The following is a 23,117-nucleotide window of genomic DNA, read 5'->3' as shown; positions in this document are numbered from 1 at the left end:
TAGCAATTTAATTGTTAAACCTCAAACTTTATTTGTTCATTTATGTATATAAATTAAATTGACCGCACACGTTTCAAAACACTTGAATAATAATTAAAGTAATACGTATGAAAATAAATTGAAATAAAAAATAAATAAAATTCCAAAGCCAAAAAAAAAGAAGAAAATTTAACAAACACTATAAACGTATATATATTGGATGCTCTTTTACTCATTCTGTCTGAAAGTGTCCTTTTTTTTATTGTATAACATATGACAAGGATTTAAAAATACAAAATTTTTTCCACTGAATAAATCAAACATCAGTTCAAACAAAAAACCATGGTTACTCTTTTATAGTTGGTTGAATATTTTCAAAAATAAAACGTAGATACCAAAAATAACAAAACAAATAAAAACTGGTACACAAATAAATTGGAGTGGAGCAGAATTGTTAAATTCTTATTTAATGTTTTAAAGTAGAAATGTACTTTTAATAAAATTTGGTTTTGTCTTCTTGTCCCGTAATATTTTCAAGGAAAAGTTTGAGGGTTGTCTATATTAAACAAAATACATATCCGCTGATTTGTGCTCCAATCATATGTACTCGTACTTTTAATATCAACTAAAAAAGTCTAATTTAACTTTAAATTTAGATTTACTCGTAGGACTTACTACTATGCTATTTTCTATGAATTAAGTATACCTGGAAGTTCTAGTTTTGATATGTGTGTTACTTACTAGTTCAGTAGAAACATAATTAAATATAATTTCTTAGAAATTTAATTCTGATAGCAGAAGTACAATTCTTTATAAGACTTTAAGAACCAGTACACCAAACACACGACTGAATTCGACCTAGAGGCATTTCACTGAATTTCCTTGGTACTTATAATTATGCTTTTATAATCGCAGATTCCTTTTTAATTCTAATGAAGTAGTCTACTTTCTTTAGAATTGAAATTAGTATGAAATTTTCAATAATTTAAAGCTTTTGATTGGTATTAATGATTATTTGAGTACGTCTACATTAATTTCTTGAAATGTATACTTAGGCAAACATGATTCCCTTTGCTGATTCGCGAGGGCTGATAGTTACGTAGTCCATTCTATCAGTCTAAATTTGTCAATACTTTTTCCAGTTAACCTGGCCATATGACGTCAATGGTGGTTTCACATTTTTAAGAGTTGCTGGTTTGTTGGCATAAATCAGTTATCGAACATAGGCCCAAAACAAGAAATCGAGAATTGTTAAGTCCCACGAATGCATTGATTAGTTAAGAGTACGACTTCTGGAAATGATGTTTTCACCGCATTTATTCCGCATACAAATTAATTTTCGAGTTATATGAGAACTTACGCCAACTTGTGGTTAACAAATATTTAGTTGCTTAGTTTTTCGAAACTAAAAATCAGTCAGCATGACTCGATAGATAACAGCAAGTCTTTCTCTATATCGAACAAATATGGACCGATAATGCCACTAACTTTTTGATAACACAAAACAGTCAATTTTAATGGATGCAGTGTTGAATCGTTATTGACTTGAAAATATACTTCGCTTATTAACAATTCTTCTCTTTGAACTTCACAAACAGATTTTACTTTATACGATTTGAGAGAATTATTTTGGAGCATTCCAATCCTTACTAAACAGAAATATCAAAACAGTTTGATACTCCCAACTGTCAGACCATAGACACACACCTGAAGTGGAAATCCTTGAAATTGCGATTACGCAGAAATTTTCCCTTGAGTTGTTTCATGTGCCAATATAATTTAATATTTAATGGTACAGGTATTTTTTCACCTTCAAACTTTAGTCCTACCTCAAAACATTTTTTGTTTTTAATTTTAAAGCAAAATATGTGTTCTTAAAAGAAATAAATTCGTTATATCTTTTATTAATTTAAACAAAAATATTAAAAATAATCTAAATCATTTTCGGTTAAAATTGTTATGATGAGTTATATAAAGTTCTATAAGTGTTAAAGTTAAGAGCTAAATATTTTAAGAGGCTTTTCTTAATGCTCCCAAAACGCATCTAACTTTTAATGATAACACAACAAAAGTTACTTTTATATTTGATCCACCTTAATCTACCTATCCTATATGTATACGTAGTATACAGTGGAGGCAGGTATACAAACTCACAAGCTTCAAATGATGAAAATGTTCTTTTCAGATTTTCCTCATAGTTATTTTTTATTTTGTGTGTTTTTTTCTTACGGTTGCTGTACTTGAATATTTATTCATTCCACCAGTCATTTTGTTCATAGTCATTTTCATTTAAGTTTATACCTCCGTTAAGTGTTTGAATGTATACGAATAGTACCTATGTGTATGTCCTTAAAAAGTTAAGCTATTAGGCGAAGGTTTTGTATAGTGATGGTGTTTTGAAGCACTTTTTTTGCAATTCTATAAGATAGGTGTACATATTGTGTTTGTTTTTTGTTTTGTTGAAGCATTTTTGACTTGAAATTTATAGTGAAAAAGTGAGTGTTATAGACATAGCAAGTTCATTGCAATTTTTTTAACATCATGGGACAATGAAAACCTGTACAATAAGTTAAGCTGTTATTTTAGATCATTAGGACAGAAAAAGGTCATTCTCTTTACAGTAATTATCTAAAACTAGCTCTAGGTGAAATAAAGTGCAACTGTTGTGTAAGTAGTTTTGCCTAATTTGTTCTTGAAATCTTCAAAAGACCATTGTAAGCAAAATGATAGGTTCAAAATGTTCAGTAAGAATGCCACTTATTTGTGGTACTTTATGTAGTGGTAATATAAATGTAAACCCTTAAAAGCTCCAAATTGGACAAACATTTCATTAAAATACATCTAAGTAATTTTAGTTAAGTTCGAGAATAGATGTCTTTTATTTTGTGATGCACAAATTTAAATTAATGCCTACATTGATTTATTATTCTCGTATTAGCCTGGCAGCAACCTTGAAACACCATCAAGATAGTTGGCCGTCAACACTCAACTACTAGAACTACTTAGAACTAACTCTACTCCCGACAGCTGATGACATACTATTCAGATACTGTTTTCGTATTCAAAAATTAATTTCTCCTCCTCATCGAATATTCAAATTGAATTATCTATACACACACAAAAGAAAGAAAATATCCTTCCACATGGCCTCAAACAATCGCACACAATAGCTCTTTCAAATGCTACATATATTATTAACTTTAGGATTGTTTGTTTGTTAAAGTCTTATAGTCTTATTAGAGGAAGTAGATATGAGACACATTTTCGAAAAAAATGAGGAATTATTTTGTTTATGATTTCATGCGCTTAAAGAATTAATTGAAAAATTAAAGAAGTCTTATAGAAAGTATACAGAAGTTAAAGCTTAGTTAACGAAACTATAAATACTTTTAATGCATAATTAAAAGAAGATTTTTTCGATATAGTTAGAAATTAATTTTCTTGTTAAACAAATTTAATGTTTGCTAAATTTGTTTTGATATTTTCAAAAACTAAAACAGTTTGTATTTCAAAAATTTTCATTGATCAGAAAGTAAATCTTTGTTTATAATAATTTAGTTTAACTTATATGCAGTAAAAATTAGATTATGGAAACAAGACGAAAATTTTGAGATACAATCTTTTTAATTTGTGGACAAAAGTGTAGTGTAACATATAAAGCCTCATCTCTTTTTGGTTGACACTTTTCGAAAGAAGAGTGTTCACAATGTTTCCTGAAAACAGCGTCGTTTATTAATTTATATCCTCTGATCTCACGTTTTGTTCGTTATTTTGACGTTTTGTGCTATATAGTAAAATAAACGGACAATCGGAGTGAAGTTAGGAACACCTGGATACTTAATGGAAGTCGTTTAGAAATATAGAAAAAATACAAGTATTTGGAAGTTTTACTAAATCCAAGCTTGTAGAAAAAGCAAAAACTTCACGAAGCTTAATTAATGGTACTTGGAAAAAGGTTTTCTCTTTCAACAAAATATAATATTTTCAATGCAAGACAAATATGGGGTATGCAAGAGTACGAAGAAATTGAAAAGTTTCAAAGAAATTTCTTAAAAAAAATATTAAAAATTCTTTTAACAGCACCTGCCAAAACTTTTTACTTTAAGTCTAAAGTTACAGACTGATTATTTAATGAAAAGCTTGATCTACGGGAAAATCGGTTATGTAAGATAATGATCCTCTACGAATTCGGAATAAGGACTGGTGGATGAAGAAATGCTGTTTCGTGTGAAGAAGTTGTGCAGATTAATCTTAGCAATATTGTTCAGATGAAAACGAAGTTCTACAAAATCATCCAACAATTAAAAGAATCTAACCGAAATCAGATGATTGAAAATGCCCGTCAATTGGAGAGCAATCTATAAAAACAGCTTACATAATTATAGCTTGTGTGATAAGAACTACTTTAGATTCTTTCTCCTACAAAGATATTTCCCTAATTTTTAAATCAAGATGCGAACTTCTACATTTAAATAGAAAACCATACAACAGAAGCTTTGAACAATTTTGCAATTTATGTAAGTTGAGGTATCACAATAAGCCATCAAACTGACCTAAGTGTGTCCGTTTCCATCATCGACAGCCACTTTAACCTAATGTAACCTAATGTAAGAGCTAAAGAAGATTGCTTTTATTTCATCACTGTGTGTTCAATTTTTAACCAGCAAAGAAAAGTATGCTTTGATAAAGCATATCAGTACAGGAAACAATTGAAATTGTAAATGGATCAGATTGGGCGAACCTTTTCAAATTTGTCAGAGGTAGCTACCACTACAGAATGCTTAAAATAACTGAATATACATAAAACATATAATGCAAATATTTATACAATCAAATCATACCTTTTTTCCTTTTTTTAATTTTATACCATTATACATATCTACTTGTTCAATTGTATAGTTGAATACTTTAAAGTTACCAGTCGTCCTCACCAACTAAGCCAATTCTTAAAAATTATAACAGCTTTTGTAAAAATGTATAATGATTACTTGCAATACTTGTTCAGCCTTCTCTCCCTTCGAGCACGATTTCAGTGGTACTGTCTTGTACAGAGATTCGTTTCTTAGCCGTACTACGCGAATGTAAAATACCCTACCAATGCAATATGCTGTATTGGTAACAATTTGTGAATGGAATAAGCTAAAGACGCTGTGCTTAAATTAAATTAAAATGTGCTAACATTTTTGAATAGATTATATAAAAAAAGAAAGTATTTAAAAAGTTGAACCTCAAGAATTGTCTTAGTTTCCATTATTTCCTTTTGTTTTTTTTTTAAAGCTTAAATATCCTTTCTCTTAGAGTTTCTTATTCAACTATAGTTCGAGTTAAATCCTAAAGTTACATACAATTAAAATTGATTGTTCTCAAGAGTTCTCAAGAATTATCTTAGTTTTCATTATATTCCTTTTTACTAAACTTAAGTTGAAGGTTAATCTTTTAGTTCAATAAAATTAATTAGATTGAGATTTTTCTGTAGGCTTTCAAAAAGATCATCTAAGTTCGTTTTCAAAAAGCAATTAGCATAATTTTACTTTCAAATGTCCAATGTGGAAGTCATAGAAAAAGTAGATCTTGAAAGATTGATCATTTGAATTTCTGTTTGATAATTTTAAATAATGAGTTTCCCCACCTTAGTTTCACTACCTTCGCTTTTTTTTCTTAAAGGTAATGGTGGTAATTAATTTGTGCTAAAAAAACATCTGCTTAATTTTCGAATCAGTGTGACTTCTTTAGGCTCATATTTTATCACTAAACTGAGCGTGTTAACAAAACAATTTTTCTAAAAAGACTGCTTAATATTCTGTGAGCAAATCCTTTCAACTCAGTCGAATACTTTTTATTTATGATGGTAAAATATTTTGTGAAGAAACGTTAATTTCTGCCAAAATTTTCCTCTCTTGTCGTTAATTTTCCCAAGAAAGATTTACATTCATAGTAATCGTAGTAGCTGAATACATACTAACCATCGTAACATGAAATGAAGCTTTGAGTGTTTGGTTGAGATTACTATCCTGCAGCGTGCGAAGGATCAAGGATACGTACTCTACACATAATTATTCCAAAAACGAAAAGCATATCATATCGAGGAGGCCAAAAAATCCTGAATCCATAGTAGTCGCTCGGTTGGTTGGTTAGTTGGTTGGTATTCGGAACATAAATGTAGGTCCTACTGATGCATAATTCAAATTGGACTTATTTATAATTTAAATACAGCTAACACTTGGTTATTTTATGAACCTACTCCACATAGTTATGTACTACAGTGTTTTTGGAAGGTTTTGCATAATATACTGGATACTCTTATACTTGAAATTCAACCATGATAAATTAAGTATATTTAATAATAATAAAAACATACATTCATATATATAAATGTAAAAGTGCTGTTAGTGTTAATTAAGGCAAAAGAAAATACAAACTAATTGTGGAAGGAATTGAATTAAATATGTTATGTGTTTTGTTTATACAGTGTTAATTTATTTTTCTCACCTGTTAAAGAGTACTTAAATGTATATATATTTAATTATTGCAAAAGGGGTGTAAAAGAGGGGTGAAAAGGTGTATTCAAATAAACAAAATGATAGGAGGTCGAAGAGCAAGTGTTATCTTTGCTAAAGGTATATAGCCTGTTCTGTTCGAGAGCTTACTTTATAGAAAAGAATATGTACATATTGTGTATTTGGCTTTTATCGAGAGTGAAACAGAGTACCATCTTCTGGTACGATGTTCTGAATTCCTTAGATACCTCTACTTGTTGTTGGTTTGTTTTGATATAAATAGATTGGCAAATTAATGCAATTAATTCATTGATCTCGTTAATTGAGTTAACGCATCATATAAAAAGCATCAAGAGGTAGCTATAATGAGATGTTGTGTGCATTTGCGGTGTTGTTTTGTGTGATTTTTTGGGCTTCATTGGCGGCGTTGAAGCAGACGGGCGTGGGAATGTGATGTGTGAGTGATTTGTTTTTATTTTTGTTTTTGATTTACGCACAACCACATCCTACTTACGTATTTATTTTTGGTTTTAATTCAGCACAAAACTGCGGAATTCTACGCAGCAGTTCAGTAAATAGGAAATCCTATTTATTTTGAATACAATTTAATTCAAATAAAACAAAGCGAGAAGAAGGAAATACAACCTATTTTCTTTGAGCACTCCTTTGTTCTGAAATTGTTTACATTTACACAAATACCATAAGATCATGGGGGTAAAGTAAAATTATTTGATTATCTACAAGATTGCAACGATCTCAAGAATTTTTATTGCGATAGCAAAGCAAACATTCAATTTAACGAAAATATCTTGAGAATTTTTATGATGTTTATGCTTATTTTTTAAAAACAAAGACACATGTTTAATATACAAAAGTTCTGGAGCAAAAAAGAAACAAGGAAGAGGTGTTTATTTTTGGTATTGAAGCTTATATTTTTCGTACATAGTATAAATAACTTTAAATAAAATTCTTGTATACTGAGAAAACAAAAGTTCCAAAAAAAGTTCGTAGAAAATATATTATTAGAAACGAAAGACTCGATACTAGTTATATCACTCCAACGTACACAGAGGACTACGAACATCATTTATAGCAAAAATAAAGAGAAGTGGTCCCAAGTGACTACCTTAAAGAACTCTTGAGATGTTTGAGGATTAGATATTACATTAAATATGTATTTGATTTCAGAACTATGGGGAAACATAGAAACCTCAAGTAGAAATGTAGAAAGGTAGTCAAAATTCTATAACCTTCGTTATTATAATAAATTCGGGTTAATTTTCTATTGAATTTGTAGAATTCTTATTAGTTCTAAGATCGAAATTATAAAACTTATAAACATAATTTTTTAAATGTTGACTGTAGCACTGAATTTATTTTACCAAAATCAGTAATGAAGATGAACTGATGTAAAAACAATGCAACTTTAGATATATCAACGAGAATGTTTCGGACAGAAAAATTAGGCAGAATTGATTTGTTGGTTGGACTTGGAACTCAGATAATTTAAATCTCTGAATCGACGACGACGCACGTAATGACGAACAAATTTTTAAAGATCAACAATAAATTGATTTTTTTAAACTGAAAATTCTTAAAATTTTAATTTAAAATTGACAAATTCTAAAAGAGTAATTCTTGTCATGAAAAGTGCTTTCTCAAATTAGACATTCGGACTCAGGTTAAAAGCTGTAGGTTCCCTCCATCCCTGACAACAGTACTCACACACACTAATGGTTGAGAGTTGTTAGTCACTAGACCCTAGTTCTCAACGAACTGTTGCGCCATCCAAATTATTTATTTAAAATTGGAACACTCAAAGTATTAACTCATAAAAAGAATTCCGAAAAAAATTAAAGTTTTTGCAACACTGGAATTCAAAATTATTGTTAATTCATTACCTTAAAAAAACGAGTAGTGTTTTAAAAATTCGAATAGATTGGACAAATGAGACAGTAGAAGAAACTAAATTGAATTAATTGTAGATTAGAATAGATTGGATAAATGAGACAGTAGTAGTAGTAGTAGTAGTAGTAGTAGTAGTAGTAGTAGTAGTAGTAGTAGTAGTAGTAAATGTAGACAAACAAAAATTCTAGAAATCTTGCAACCAAATAATATGTGTACGGAAAATATGACAAAAACAACTTTTTTGAACTTCCTGATCATCAACGTTGCATAAATCCTCAAGAAATCTTCGAATTCGTTTTATTATCCTACACGAAATCAATATTTACACTACGTTTCTTCAAAATGTTTTGCTGAAGTTGTTAGAAGAAATTTATTGTCAAAATTAAACTTTTCTGGCATTAACTTAAATTTTCGGCTAACTACGTCAGTACAAAATTTGACGAAATCATTAATAAAATAACTGATAGCAAGACTTGCGACAATTACGCAAACAAAAACCAAATTCCGTCAAAAAGAAAGCCTTCACATTTAATTCTCAAAAAAAAAAAAATTTATTAAGAAAGCTTTTTTAATCTTTTTGTTTTATTCCTCTTAATTATGTGGTGATTTTTTCTATCTGTGCAATCTCCAATTTACGAACTTGACAGATGTCGAATAACTATCATATCACGCCCCCCCCCATCTCATCGGAAAAAATAAGCTAGTGCCAAAGTATCACAGCCTGAATTATTATCTTCAACACGCATACAAAATTCAATCTTAATCTATTCCTAACAACAATAAGGGTTAAAGTAAGAGTTTAACACCCATATAAGATACCACATTCCAAATCAATTCTTGTTAATATATTTTTAATTAAGAGTTGTGTTATTTTTCCAACGAACTTAATTCATATCTTAATCCAAGTATGTAGGTGAATACGAGCTTATAATTCAGAATTGGGGTATTTAATAAACCTTCACCATCAGAATCCAAAAAAAATGTTCTCGAAAAAAATATTATCACAATACTTCTAAAACTTTTGTTGACAATCCTTAATCTCTCTTATATACGTTACGTTCGTATACGTATTTGCAATAAATAATTCATCACCATCATCATCAACATAATCTCCTTCAAGGGACTTTCATTTTGTATACATTTCTCTGTGTCAGTTATCGTTTTCTCTTTAAGGACTAAACCAAAAGCAAGAACAAAAAAAAGGGGAAAACTTTTACTCAATATAATATTATAACGTGTGTGCTTGACATTGGGGTAGGTAGGTAGATACGAGTATACTCAGACTCTAACCCTTAAGTCGATCCTGTCAAATGAATTTTTTCCCCCCATCATCATCATCATCTTGATTTTAAATACTTTTCTTATTTCGTGCTACAAGACAATATGTATACCTACGAGTATCATGATAAAGGTTATTTTTAGACCTTGCTTTAATCCAACTATGGGTGGGTAGATAAGAGAGGTATTGTCAACGGTAATATGGTGCGGTTGTCTCATCAAAGCAATTACCCATAAAACTCGAAGGAAAATGCTTTGCATATTTTATCCTTCATTTCCCAGAGAATATATAGTGAGTCCTTTTTTGCGTGCCTCAACGCAACCCAACTCGGCTTCAACTTGACTTTATTTTGTGTGTCTATAATTATTGCACAACAGGTTGTGATAGTAGTTACCCTACCCGCACTAACCTACACTCGTACATATAGTAGAAAAGAACCATTTTCTAAAATAAGCCATAACCTTTAACTAAGCCAGGGGAATTGCCTGGATTTTGTTTTTTCAGCGAGGTCAAAGGTTATTTTTTTTTTTGTTTTGTTATTTGTTTTTGTTTTGTTTTCTTAAGAAAATGTCAGAAAATTAATTAAATGAAACCAATATCATTTTTTTTGTTGTTGTTGATGTTTATTCTCAAAAGGTCAAATAATTCTTAACTTCACGTTGCGTTTGCAAAAAGATGAAAAAATCTAAATTAAAAACAATATGTCTTGACTTTGAGTTTGTTTTTAAATGGTTTATGGTTGCGGACATCTCAGGGGTCTCCAGAGACAGGTGGTTAGGTATAGGTACCTACTTATCATCATCAACATGATCGTCATCATGATTTTGGGGTTTTGTTTTTTTAGGACTTGTGACGTTTGAAATGAAAAATTTATTAGCGCATCTTATTTTTGTCCGAGACCGACAATTTTTTTTTTAAGTTTTATGATTGTGTCATATCTAAACGCACCCACGGAAAAAACAAATCATCACAAGGTGTATGTGGGTGGTTTTGTATTTTGCCATCAACGAGATAAAATAATATTTTTTATTTATGAATTTTTCTTTAATAATCATTTTTTTCGTTTCGTGTTTATTTTTCAACAACGTGACTGCGGCGCCAAAGCAAAAAAAAATATAAATTTTCCTTTCATCAAAATGAAATAAGAAAAATGATTCCTTACAGGTGGGGGCTTTCTTTTGATTCGAAATATGAATATTAGGTATATTCATATAATTACCCCTGGTGGGGGATTTTTTTCTTTCTTAAGGTAAACGTCTTTACTAAAGTCAATATTTTCTATCTTTCTGAAGTTTCTTTTTATGTTTTTTTAAATACCTTCACAAAGGAAGAAGTAATTTATCTTTGAAAATTGAATGTCGGCCGGCGTAATTGGTGGAATTTAGTTAATCGCAAAGGCATTAGGAATAAGTGATTAGGTCATTACTGACAGGGGGTAGGTTAGGTATGTATAGCTAATTTGTTCAAAGATTTTTTTTTATTACGAAAACGAGGTTTTACGAAGTGTTTTGGGAATAAGAGTTTTTATATTTTTTCTAACACCGTTAGAAAGTACCTAAGTTGGTAGGTAGATAAGGTTAAGACAGCCAGCCCCCACTATGGATAATAACCTTATTTTTGAGATTCCCCTTGACTTAGTGAAGACGGTTAAATAAGTAAATACTTCCTTTATTTTTGAAGTAGTAAAATTGAATTAAATTTGCTTTAAGGAACTCTCTTTGTTGTGGAATGGAATTTAAATATGATTTTAATGCATAGGGCTTAAAAGTCTTTGTGGTTTTCAAAGAAAGAACACCCAACATTGTATTCTCTCAGTTCATGATTGTTTGCTGTAAAATATGTGTCTTCATAAATTCAAATTTTGAATACATTAACACTCAGACTGAAGGCAAAAAGGTTTGGCAATTTTGTTGTAAAAAACTTGCTATTGAAAGCTTTTGTAATGCATTCAATTTTTCGAATTTTAAATATTGGTTTTACTTGATGTTTCAATATCTCTGAAGTCTAAATTCGTGGTTTTAAGGTTTGGTTATATCTTTGACGTTGGACAAAAAGGTATAAAGTGAGAAACTGGTCAGGTGGACTCAATGAACTTAAGACGTCAATAAAAGAAATACATTTTTGTCTGTCTTGTTGCTTAAAGACGAAATTAATACGATATTTAGCAGTTGATCTAGACTCAAGTTGATTATACCGAATTTAAAAACAAAAAATGCATTTTTTTGACTTAAGAACTTTTGTACCTAACGCCAAAAAGGTAGAGCTATCGATTTCAAGTATTAAATTTACTTTTTTTTACATAAGAATATATAATGATGCAGAAAGGACTTTTGCGAAATCAATGGTAGTTTTTGTACTGTAAATAAAATGAAATTAGGTTGACTTAAATCAAATGCTATTTTGCACATAATGACGTCATATGAAATAAGTATGAATTTACAAAAAAGGACATCTTATAGTTTCTTTTATAAATCAACTAAAAAAAAAACTGAAAACAAATATTTTTAGCCTGGTCGATTTTACGATCAAAAAATGATATTACATTTGAAATTACTTCAAAATTAGCTTATTTTCTATTAAATTCAATTGATAGTAGAAAAACAAAAACTAGAAAAAATACTTTTAAAAATTGTTAAAAACTGATCTTTGATTCAAATATTTGGATTTGTCCTCAAAATTATTCAATATTATGCAAAAAATTGTTCCTTTTTCTGAAAAATTTGATTACAATGCTTTTTTACGAAAAATAAGATCTAAAAAATGCTTTGAATAGGTGAAACTTTATTTTCTACAAAAATATCTTGAGAAAAAAGACGGTTTTGTGCTTAAAAAATTAATTTTAATGTTATTGTTTTAAATTTGTTAGAACAATTCTATTAAACTGAAGTCCTTCCAAAAATACTACTTACTTGGTTTAAAGCCCCAAAGATTTCGACAGAAAACAGCTCAAACTTTAATTTTTTAGTTACTTTTCAAAGTTTTTCGACGATTACGATTATTACAAATATCAGGAGTTCTTAAGAAGGTGCCGTAAAACAAGGCCGATTTCAGTTTTATAAAGTATAAAAGATCAAATTTAAGCTGTTGGTCTTACTACACTAAGATGAGGTAAAATAAAGCCAAATTAGTATTATTTTACTTTCAAAAGCATTGTTTTCGATAACTGCCAAAGAAATCTTTGCATACAGTCTACGTTGCACCTACCCCTAATCTTGTAGTGTGTCCTAGCAGAGTTGTAGGTAGGCCGCATACCCCCTTGCATACGTCACTGTATATACTCACCGTAAATATAATTTGTCTTATTTCTCAAAATAATTTTAGCTATTTTAAATTGTTAAAGTGCAATTTGACCAACTGCTGAAAATTGGCATTAAATAATTTTATAGAGTGCAATAAAGCCAATTTTAAAATGTCGTTGTTATTTCAGGGCACCTCTGAAAGGCAAAAATGGGCATTTATTCAACTCTTGAATTTTCTTCCTCCCCTAACTTGTTTAAAAAAAGAAAAGCAGGTCCATAAGATTGTTAAAAAAATCTTCAAAATTAATTTTGTTTCTTCTATCGCCGCATTATCACTTGTCGTATCCTTTCTTTAATATTAATTACGTTGTATAAAACAAATGATGTGATATGCCACAAATTATTCCTCCTTTATTTTGATTTCTACTTCATTTATAATTATTAAGCAGCCACAAGCTGAATTATATGTAATTCACTTACATAAAGTCTTCTCTTCTTAACAAAATCAATTATTTTCAATATTAAAAAAAAAGTTATTGAAATGAGTTTCAAAAGAATATTTTAATTTTCTCTGATTTTCTTTTTTAATACAAAACAAAATATTACAAAGTACATGATTTTCACTCTGTATCCATAAATCGTATTACAAAAATTAAATAGAATTCTCATTTGAAAACAAAAAAAAGAAAATCCATAAAATATCAATTTAATGACATTGACCGTCAAAAAATTCCATTGAAAAGTTCATTGAACATCATTAACCTTGTTTCCAATATCTTACAAGCACAATATAATATCATGATAGACAGCTGTTCCATAACAATTTTAATTCCTAAATCTTATTAAGAAAATATATATAAATTCACTCCCAATTTAAATCACCCAAGAACGAGCCAACCAACCAACCCACCAAACCATCAACCCTGACCTATATCCCTCACATCACACAAAAAATTGAATTCAATTCAATTTGATTTGATTTGTTGTTTTTTTTTCTTTTGCCATTCAAAGTAAAAGTAACATTATAAAATTCCAATATATAAATCACATTTCCGGGATTTATTTTGATTTCTTTCGTTTTTTTTTCGTTTGTTTGACTTCAATTAGAAAATGTAAAGTGTGTCTGTAGCTAATTGTTCGATTTCCAATTCTGGTGGGTGGGAATTCTTTGGCTATTTTCCAATATCAAAAATAAAAGTAACAACAAAAACAAAACATTCTAATGTTTCTTAATTGGTATAGTGTTAGTTGTTCTTTTGGAATGCTTAAATTATTTCGTCAATTTTTTCTTTTTGCTTTTTTTTGAGCGCCTGTTTTTTGAATTTTATTAGCTTCGTCTTTATTAGAACTTTATAAAATCAGTTAAAAAAAAAACTTTGCGAAAAGTTTCACAAAAAAAAATATCCTAAATCGTTGTTCATTTGCCAAAACAGTGGAACAAATATATAGGTCCGAATTTGTTTAAATAAACTAACTGAATTCTTAAGGGACTTGTTAATTGAAATATGATGATGAATGTTTCATGTAAAGAAGAGACTAACTTAGTTGATCTATAAATCTAACAATTGACTAACCATTTAAGGAAATTCTTGGGTCTTGATCCTTATAGTATATGTCCAATCAAAAAACCATTATTGATAAGAAATAAGTTTCCTTACAAAAAATACTCCTTTAGAAATAGCGAAATTAAATCTAAAGTAAATTTAAATAAATAAAGAAAATCTTTTCATTTTAAGACTTTTTATAACGATTTAATTTGTATGGCTACAAATTTTTAAAAACTGTTTCTATGCGTACGTTTCTAAACTGTGAGAAATTCTAAACTCGGCCAGGAAAATTTAGATTTTTAAAAAGTGAGTGCTGAAAAAATAGTTTGTATTTAATTATTTTCAACCGTGTCCAAAAATATAGGTTTATGATTTCCAAAAAAAATGTTTATGATCTTTGAAAAAAATATTTTTAAATTAATTTTTAATATGAAATTTAATAAATCAGTTTTAAGTCACATGTTAATTTAGGGTTATTTCAAAAAAGAAGCTGGTATGCGACCCACACTGATAACTTCCCATCCCGTCTGTCAATTTGTCTTGCTTAAAAGTTTGTAGGTTTTCGTGTTTTGTTTCTTAAAGTTGTCAGTTGAATTATTCTTAAAAATTTAAGAATAACCAACAATATTTTGCATATCATGAAATATGTAGTTTGATTTCAAAATCTATTTTTGTTAACGAGATTTTTAGTTGAAGAACTTTTTTTACCAATTTTAGTAGCATTTCTTAACTATTTTTATTTCTTATATAAGCAAATAAAAATTGGATGAATGAAGCTAATTTTAAGTCAATATCATCTTTGTTCACGAGATATCGAGAAACGAACATCAATTTTTAATAAATTTACGTACTATTTTTACTATTATCTACTATTATGAAAAAAAACGAAATCAATGTTTTTTGTATAATAAAATTGGCTTGAAGCTAATATTTTCAGTTTTTGAAAAGGAATTTAAGTGGGAAGTAAATTTTTACTAGGTTTTAGTATTGTTTTTTGTTATTATTATTTTTTGTTTTTTGAATACCCTTTCTTCCTGCATTATTATCTGTGCGACAAATTATTTGAATTCGATATCTTTATTTTCTACTAGTTTTGAGCTATAGACGGCGAAAAAACTTCGCGAAAGTACGGATGGATGTACGAACGTACGTACACACGCACGCAGAAACATCTTTCAAAAAATCCCTTATTATTACTCTAGATACCTTGAAACGTCGAGAAATGTCGAACATTTCAATTCGACAAATCAGTCCGATTGCAATAACTTCCTGTGGGAAGTTATAAAAAAGATAGCATCTTTTAAAACACTGCAATTAAAAAAAATAAGATTGAATAAATTTGTTACAATCTGCCCGGTTAATAAAGTTTTAAAATGAAGGTTTATAATTTTTAGAACTGTTTTAAAAATTGTATTTCTTTTCCAAACTATAAATAGTTCCAAAATCGATCAAAACATTAAAAAAAAATAAACACAAAATAAATTTCAAGGGCACAGATATAACATCTCATAGGCCGTTTTAAAATTATATTTTCACTAGCAAAACACCGTAAAGGTTCTTGATCTAAAGGTTGTAGAGCTCAACTTTTGTTATTTAGCTGTTTCTTTTTTAAAATAAGTTCGTTTGTTTTTTTAAATTACATCAAAACATTGAGCTTTTTCAATATTTCTTAATTTTTGTCCAAAAACCAAATGAAAAAAAATCCTCATCTCTTCAATTTTATAGAATTTTCCAAAAAAAAAAATTGCATTTCAATTTAAAAAAACGAGTGTTTTTTAAAGGAAATTTAATGGATGTTTAATTGAAAGTAAAGAGGAAGGTATTCCATTTTCAATTTAACATAGCCCAATTCACCAAATTATCAATCTCCTAACTTCAAACATGTTAAGCTCTGGATAACTCCACGAACTTCATCTTTAAGGTTTTGAATAAATTATTGAGCATTGGCATAGACTTTTTTTAAACATGGTCGTATTAAAAAAAAAGTCCAAGAGCTCGGCAGAAACTTTTCTTGCAAAATTGCGATTGTTTCGTTACCAGAACGACGCACGCAAAGCTATGTACATTATTGTAGAATTTCAATACGTTCTTGAATTGTATCGTTCATTATCGTTCGTTATTAATGGAAAAGCGTTTATAATCTTTCAGATCTAACAACACATATAGACTAATCTACTATTCTGATCATCAGCTATAAGCTTAAAACTATCCTAAATGGTAGAGTTGATATTAAGATTGTGCTTAATTGGCATGTGACACCAAAACCATTACATAATGAACTTTGGTATAAAAAGCTTAGGTAATGTGTTACCTTTTTTAACTGTCATTAAATTGTGTCCTTACCCTTGTCTAAAAAAGTTTTTAATTTAAACAGACCAAATATCAGGACAACTACTTCATTTTAATTTTGTTGTTTATGTTATATATTCTTCTTTTAAATTGTTTTTCTACGAAAAAGTTTGTTTTCTTTTAAAAAATATGCAAAAATTCCAAAAATAAATACGCCACTCAAATATAAAAAAAACACACACAAAACTTACAACTTTTACTTTTATTCCAATCGAGCAGTATTGATTGTACCACTGTTAAGTTGTCCAAAGTTCATACCATTTTTTAACCAAAAATGCGTTTTTTTAATTGTCAATGACAATATTCATCCCTCGCGCTTTGCGCTGAACAAGCAAAAATTAAAAGTTTACCTGGAAGTCTTTTTCAAATAAAGAGAAGCACTGTTTTTTGTTCGAGTTTAAAAGCGGGTACAATTTGTTGCCAAACCGCTGCGCTGCTGAAACCCACCCGGGCGTATGAGCAATATTTGTACAAGTAGGTACACACCGCATCGCATCACAGTTCAGAGAGGGTGTAAAACAGGAATTGTATCTATAAAATCCCACGCAACTTTTTGAGGTGTATCTGCATACAAATGTGACGTCGTCTTTCGTCGTCGTCTTCGTAGTGTTGATGATGATGAAGCATGAGGATGCGTAGCGTATGTCCTCCTCAAAAAAAAAAATAAGAGAATAAAACACAAACATCCATTTGCACGTAGTCCTCTTCGTACATATAGCTCCTCATTAATGAGCGATGAGGGCAGGGCACAGTAGCATCCGAAGAGTTGTATAAGCAAGATAAGCGTATGTGCTAGGGATTGTGTTTTTGTTGTTGCGGGAGAGTGAAGGCTCTAGCTCTAGCTCTTCCATATAGCAGCTCGCCTCGCGCGCTGCAAAGACAGATATCCCCTGGTAATGGAGTTTTTCTTTTGACGTCACTAACTTAACTGGCAGTATCGTTATCCCGGAGAACATCTGCAAAATGCCGAAGGTTACCCCAAACATGCCGGGATAAACAATTTGGTTTTATAGCTTTGTTCTGTGTTGTGTTGAGTTTGTGTGTTGTTCGCTGGAGTGTTACTCGTTTTTATACGCTTAAGGCATAAACTGGACGAATTGTTAGCTGTATGTACCTTCCCTCACCATAACCTCGTGCTTTTTTCATTTTGGAACACACGTTCAACGGACGTGGACGTGGGAAGGTAATATGGAAAGGTAGGGAGAGGGGACTTTGGTTCACTGTTTGATTTTAAGTTCATTAAATATGCATCTGGTTCTGGATTTGAATAGCATTTGAGGGGTTGAGTAGAATCTTGTGATAAAATGTGTTATCTGACGTCAAACAAATTCTAAATCTGAAAAAACAGCACCCAATTGAGCAGTGCACCAAAAAAGTAATGAATGGAATTTGTAATTTGTTCTTTTTTTTTTCTTTGAAGAGGAAGCTCCACCCCAAAACGGGCAAATCTCATTCATGATTTTCAGTTTTGGTGGAAATTCATTTTTCGGTCTGTTTGCACTCGCATGTATTTTGTATATAGATCCGGATACGGAAAATTGCGCTGTTTTGCGATCCGATAATTGATGATCTGCGGAATGTAAATGAACACATTTTACGTGGGGTGGGATGGTAAATCTCTAATTGCATTAGATTTTTCTTTTTTGTTTGGTTTTTGTTTTTAATCAATTGATTGATGCGGGTGATGAGACAAATGAGTAGGTTGGGTGTGATTTTGGCATTGAACTAATGTATGCAGATATTTTTCCGTTTTTTGATGCAAATAAAGGTGAACAGCGAAAATATTGACACACTGGTTTCTTTGATCTTGAACTTGTTGACTTTTTGTTGCGTATCTATGATACTGACAAAATATTTAGATATATTTTTGTTAGATGAAACAATCATTATTTTTGGATACCTTCAAACAATTATTGAAAATTTCTTGTTTTGTGAAAGATTTTCATTTAAATAGAAAATTAGTATTATACTTAGTCTTGCCATAAATTCTGTTACAAAACTTCAAGTTCTTGTCGGCCAAAAAATTCATTTGATACAAATTGGTTATCTTATAAATATTTACATAAGTAAGCAAAGAATAAATCTAAATTTGGTTTTTATTTCCCTATTGTTACCATAAAGTGAGGTGCTAAAGAAAATTGAATCGCAATACCTACCATAGGTGAGGAATGAGTTTCGACGAAATTTGCTCGTTTTTAAAACTGCTGTTAACCGCAATATTTCTCGAGAATTGGATGCTTCTCCAGTTTTCTATATTTTCAAGAAAAGATGACTAGCCAAAAAATTTGTTGTTATCGCGTTGCCCATATTTGAACGCTTATGAAAGCAGTTCGAGAACGAATACGAAGTTATCGTGGAAAGAGTCAAAGGGTTTTTACTGTGGCACTCGAGAAATGAAAATGAAATAATTCTTTTTTTTCGAATGAAAAGATTTTTAACGTTGAAAGAGTTTAAAACAAAGAAAACTATACAATTTATGCGACATTATCATATCAAACTAAAACTATCATTCTAAGTGTCAACATTAACCATCACCACCCATCTGTAATGATTTGATTGAAAGACTCACTCCGAAGTGTCATATAATGCATGTTATGGGAACAAATGTGAAAACGGTTGACAAATTATGCTATATAGGAGTGGTAAAGGATTTGGTAAATTGTTTAACAAATATCGTTCTCAATAGAGATAGATGGATTCTTCAACTTCTGGTGGGACAAACAAATCCAAAACAACACAAAATTGCCTCAGGGTCTTGGGAAGTCGATATTTTAATCCCTAAACTTATTTTTTGTGGTCAGACTTTGAGAGCTTGCCTCGAAGATATCTTACAGGGATTTTTAAACTCTTAAGATAGAGTTAACGAAAGCAGTGTCAAAAACATCAACAGAAATAGAGCGTGACACTATAGTTTGATGTCCAAAACGTTTAAGGGCTTTCATTAAAGCTAAGGTCAGTCATTTCGAGTAAAACTATTTTCTTAATTGAACTCGTATTATGGCAAAATAAATGAAACAACAATAAATAAAAAATATTATATGATTTTTATCCTCAGGTATTTTATACTTGTAACAGAAATTCAACACTATATTTTATAAACGGTTCTACAGAAAAGCTTTGTAAGTTTGTGTTTATGTATATCGTCAAATGTCCTTCTTAAAAGTATAACATTGTTTTAAAGTCAGTATCATTATTTTATTTTTGAAAATGTTCTGAATGATAATTATTTTTTTTTTAATTTTTTGTGACTTAAAATAAACGGTTTTTTTTTTTTTTTTTAAGTCGATACAATTATTTGATTTTGAAGTATTGAGATTCTAGGGACTTTAAAATGACGACAAATGTTAAATTTTCCAATTTAAAAATTACCTCACGCAATTGTTGGAAAATTTCCTATTTTAACAAAATAATGGAATAGAACCGAATTTTACTAATGTTATATAAACATTTTTAAAAGGTTGAGTGAATTGCTTCATTATATAAAGTAATTTATTAATATTTTGAAAAGTTTCAAGTGCGTTAAAAACTTTGTTTAGTATTTCTTGTGTTAGTCATAACAATTTAAGGAACATTCTAAAAAGTTTATAAATCATAATTTAAATTATGAATTGCTACCAAAAACATTTTGAATTTTCATTTCTTGGGTTACAAACTCCTTCAATGTCCAACCTCTACAAAACAAAGTTTAAAATAAAAACTTTCGAAGAGAAATGTAGGCTATTTTAATAAAATGTGAATGTTCTTTATTTGGATTCTAAATATGTTAAATAATTTAAGACCAGTTTTATTTTTAAATTTGTGTTTTTAATTGTTTTTTTTTACACATTTCTGTCAAATTCAACATAGGTAAATTTGAACACTTAATTAATAATTAATATAATCAGAATAATATGTTATACCCTTCAATATTTTTAACTTCCCATAGGAAGTTATTGTAATGGGTCCGATTTGTCAAATTGAAAATTTTGACATTTCTCGACGTTTCAAGGTCCCTAGAGTCAAAATAAAAGATTTTTAGAAAGATGTCTGTGCGTGCGTGTGTACGTACGTTCGTACGTCCGTACGTCCGTACGTCTGTACGTCCGTACGTTCGCGACGTTTTTTTCGTCGTCCATAGCTCAAGAACCAGAAGAGATATCGACTTCAAATAAATTTTGTTATACAGATAATAAGGCAGAAAGATGCAGAAAGGGCTCTCAAGAAAATTGCGTGGGTGGTTTTTTACCATAGCAGTTTAAAAAAAAGGTGAAAATTTTGGTTAACCCTAAATATCTTACGAACCAAAAACGCTAGAGACTTGAATTTAATTTTTTATAATAAACTGTAACGTGATCTCAAAGAAATATATTTTTTAAAAAAAAATTATCTAACGGTTTTTTTTCTAAATCAAAAAAAAACTGAAAAAAAAAATTTGTCACCTCCTAAATTTAACGACACACATATGATTTCATCTCCAAAACAATTTTGAGCAACGGAGAATAATGTTTTTGAAATCTGATAAAATTTTGAGAAAAATCGAATTGACAGTTTTTTTTTATAAAAAATAAAAATATAAAAAAAACATTACTCAAAGTTCGTAAAAATTAAATATCGATTCAAATATCTTTTCAAAAACTTAAAATTTAGGCTTCAAACTTATTTTATCTTATAAGAAATATTGTTTTCAACATTCAGTAAAATTTTGAAGAAAATCGAATAGACAGTTTTCTTACAAAAAATAAAAACCTTAAAAAAAATTTATAAAAGTTCGTAAAAATTGATTTTCGACTCAAATATCTTTTCAAAAATTGTAGATATTGGCTTTTAACTACTTTTATCTTTCAAAAAATATTGTTGTTAACATTTAGTAAAATTTTGAAAAAAATCGAATTGATAGTTTTTGTACAAAAAATTAAATACCTAAAAAAACATTTAATAAAAGTTGGTAAAAATTGATTTTCGACTCAAATATCTTTTCAAAACTATACAATATTGGCTTCAAACTAATTTTATCTTATAGAAAATATTGTTTTCAACATTCGATAGAATTTTGAAGAAAATCGAATTGACGGTTTTTTTACAAAAAATAAAACTCTAAAAAAACAATACTAAAACTTGGTAAAAATTTACTTTCGACTCAAATAGCTTTTCAAAAATTAAAAATATTGGCTTCAAACTTATTTTATTTCACAGAAAATATTGTTTTCGATATTCAGTAATTTTTATATAAAAATTCAACAGTCCGTTTTTTCATAAAAAATAAAATCTACAAAAAATAGTACGCAAATTTGGTAAAAATTGATACGAGTACATATAGACAAACTTTAAAGCAAGACAAATCGACAGACGGGATGGGAAGTTATCAGTGTGGGTCGCATCCCAGCCTCTTTTTTTGTTTTGAAATTTAGGTTAATGCGTTGGACTCATCGATCATCCGTAGTTTTTTTCACGGGTACTGCTTCTTGCGAGGAATTGACAAACCCCGGATTCGTCTTTAAATTGTAGGTCCGCTCTATATCCGAAAACATTACTCGCACACAAAAATGATTGAGAGGTTTAAGTCACTAGGCCCTAGTTCTCAGCGGACTGTTGCTCCACCTAACTTATTTTTATTGGATTTACAATTCAATTTAATAAGACATAAATTCGTTCGCTTTATTAACTTTTTTCTTTGACTTTCTAGACGTTTTCAGTTGCATAGTTTCTTTTAAAAGTGAATACTTATTTAATTTAAGAATACCCTATAAATTATCTAGTATTTGTAAAATTGTTAACTAGTATTTTAAAATGCTAAGCCATTAGCAATAAGTTGTTTAAAGTTATACGCCGTTATATTAAGGTATTGACTGAAATCGGGTTGAAACAAAACCCAAAAGAAAATTTTCATTAGTGTTGTTTTTTTTCTTGGATAAAAAACCGTTTACATTTAATTCAATTACAAATCTTTTCCTTCCTCCTTCATTTAAAATATTTTTTTTTCATTCAAATCCCAGAACAACCCTTCGCAAATTCTTAAAACGAAAATTTAATAAAAAGAAATCCTAAACTCTCGAGAAATAATTGCCCTCATAATTTTACAACAAGTGAGAGGCTATATTACATGATGAAAAGTTCCACTTGTTCGCATTTTTTGAAAGTATAGGTGAAGAAATGAAATGGAGAAGCACGAGTATGAAAATAGAACGAAGAAAATAAAATTCATCTTTTACAAGAATTACTCGTGCGGTATATATGTACATGGGAGGGTTTTCTCAAAGCAATAGCTTTCCGGGTTCACATTATATGAACATTATTTTAAGTCAAGCATAACAGTCATTAAGAACCGCACACCAATACACAC

General features: G+C 29.5%; 1 protein-coding gene across 8 annotated transcripts in view; it reads left to right on the top strand.

The window, feature by feature from the left end:
* Nucleotides 1-23,117, top strand: part of LOC129948093 (phosphatase and actin regulator 2) — a 417,788-nt gene that overhangs the window by 376,388 nt on the left and 18,283 nt on the right. The window lies entirely within an intron of this gene.

Source organism: Eupeodes corollae, chromosome 2 (assembly GCF_945859685.1).
Source record: "Eupeodes corollae chromosome 2, idEupCoro1.1, whole genome shotgun sequence".
In the NCBI taxonomy this organism is placed as follows: Eukaryota; Metazoa; Arthropoda; class Insecta; order Diptera; family Syrphidae; genus Eupeodes; species Eupeodes corollae.
Note: the sequence above shows the minus strand (reverse complement) of the source record. Positions and strands in the feature narration are given on the sequence as shown.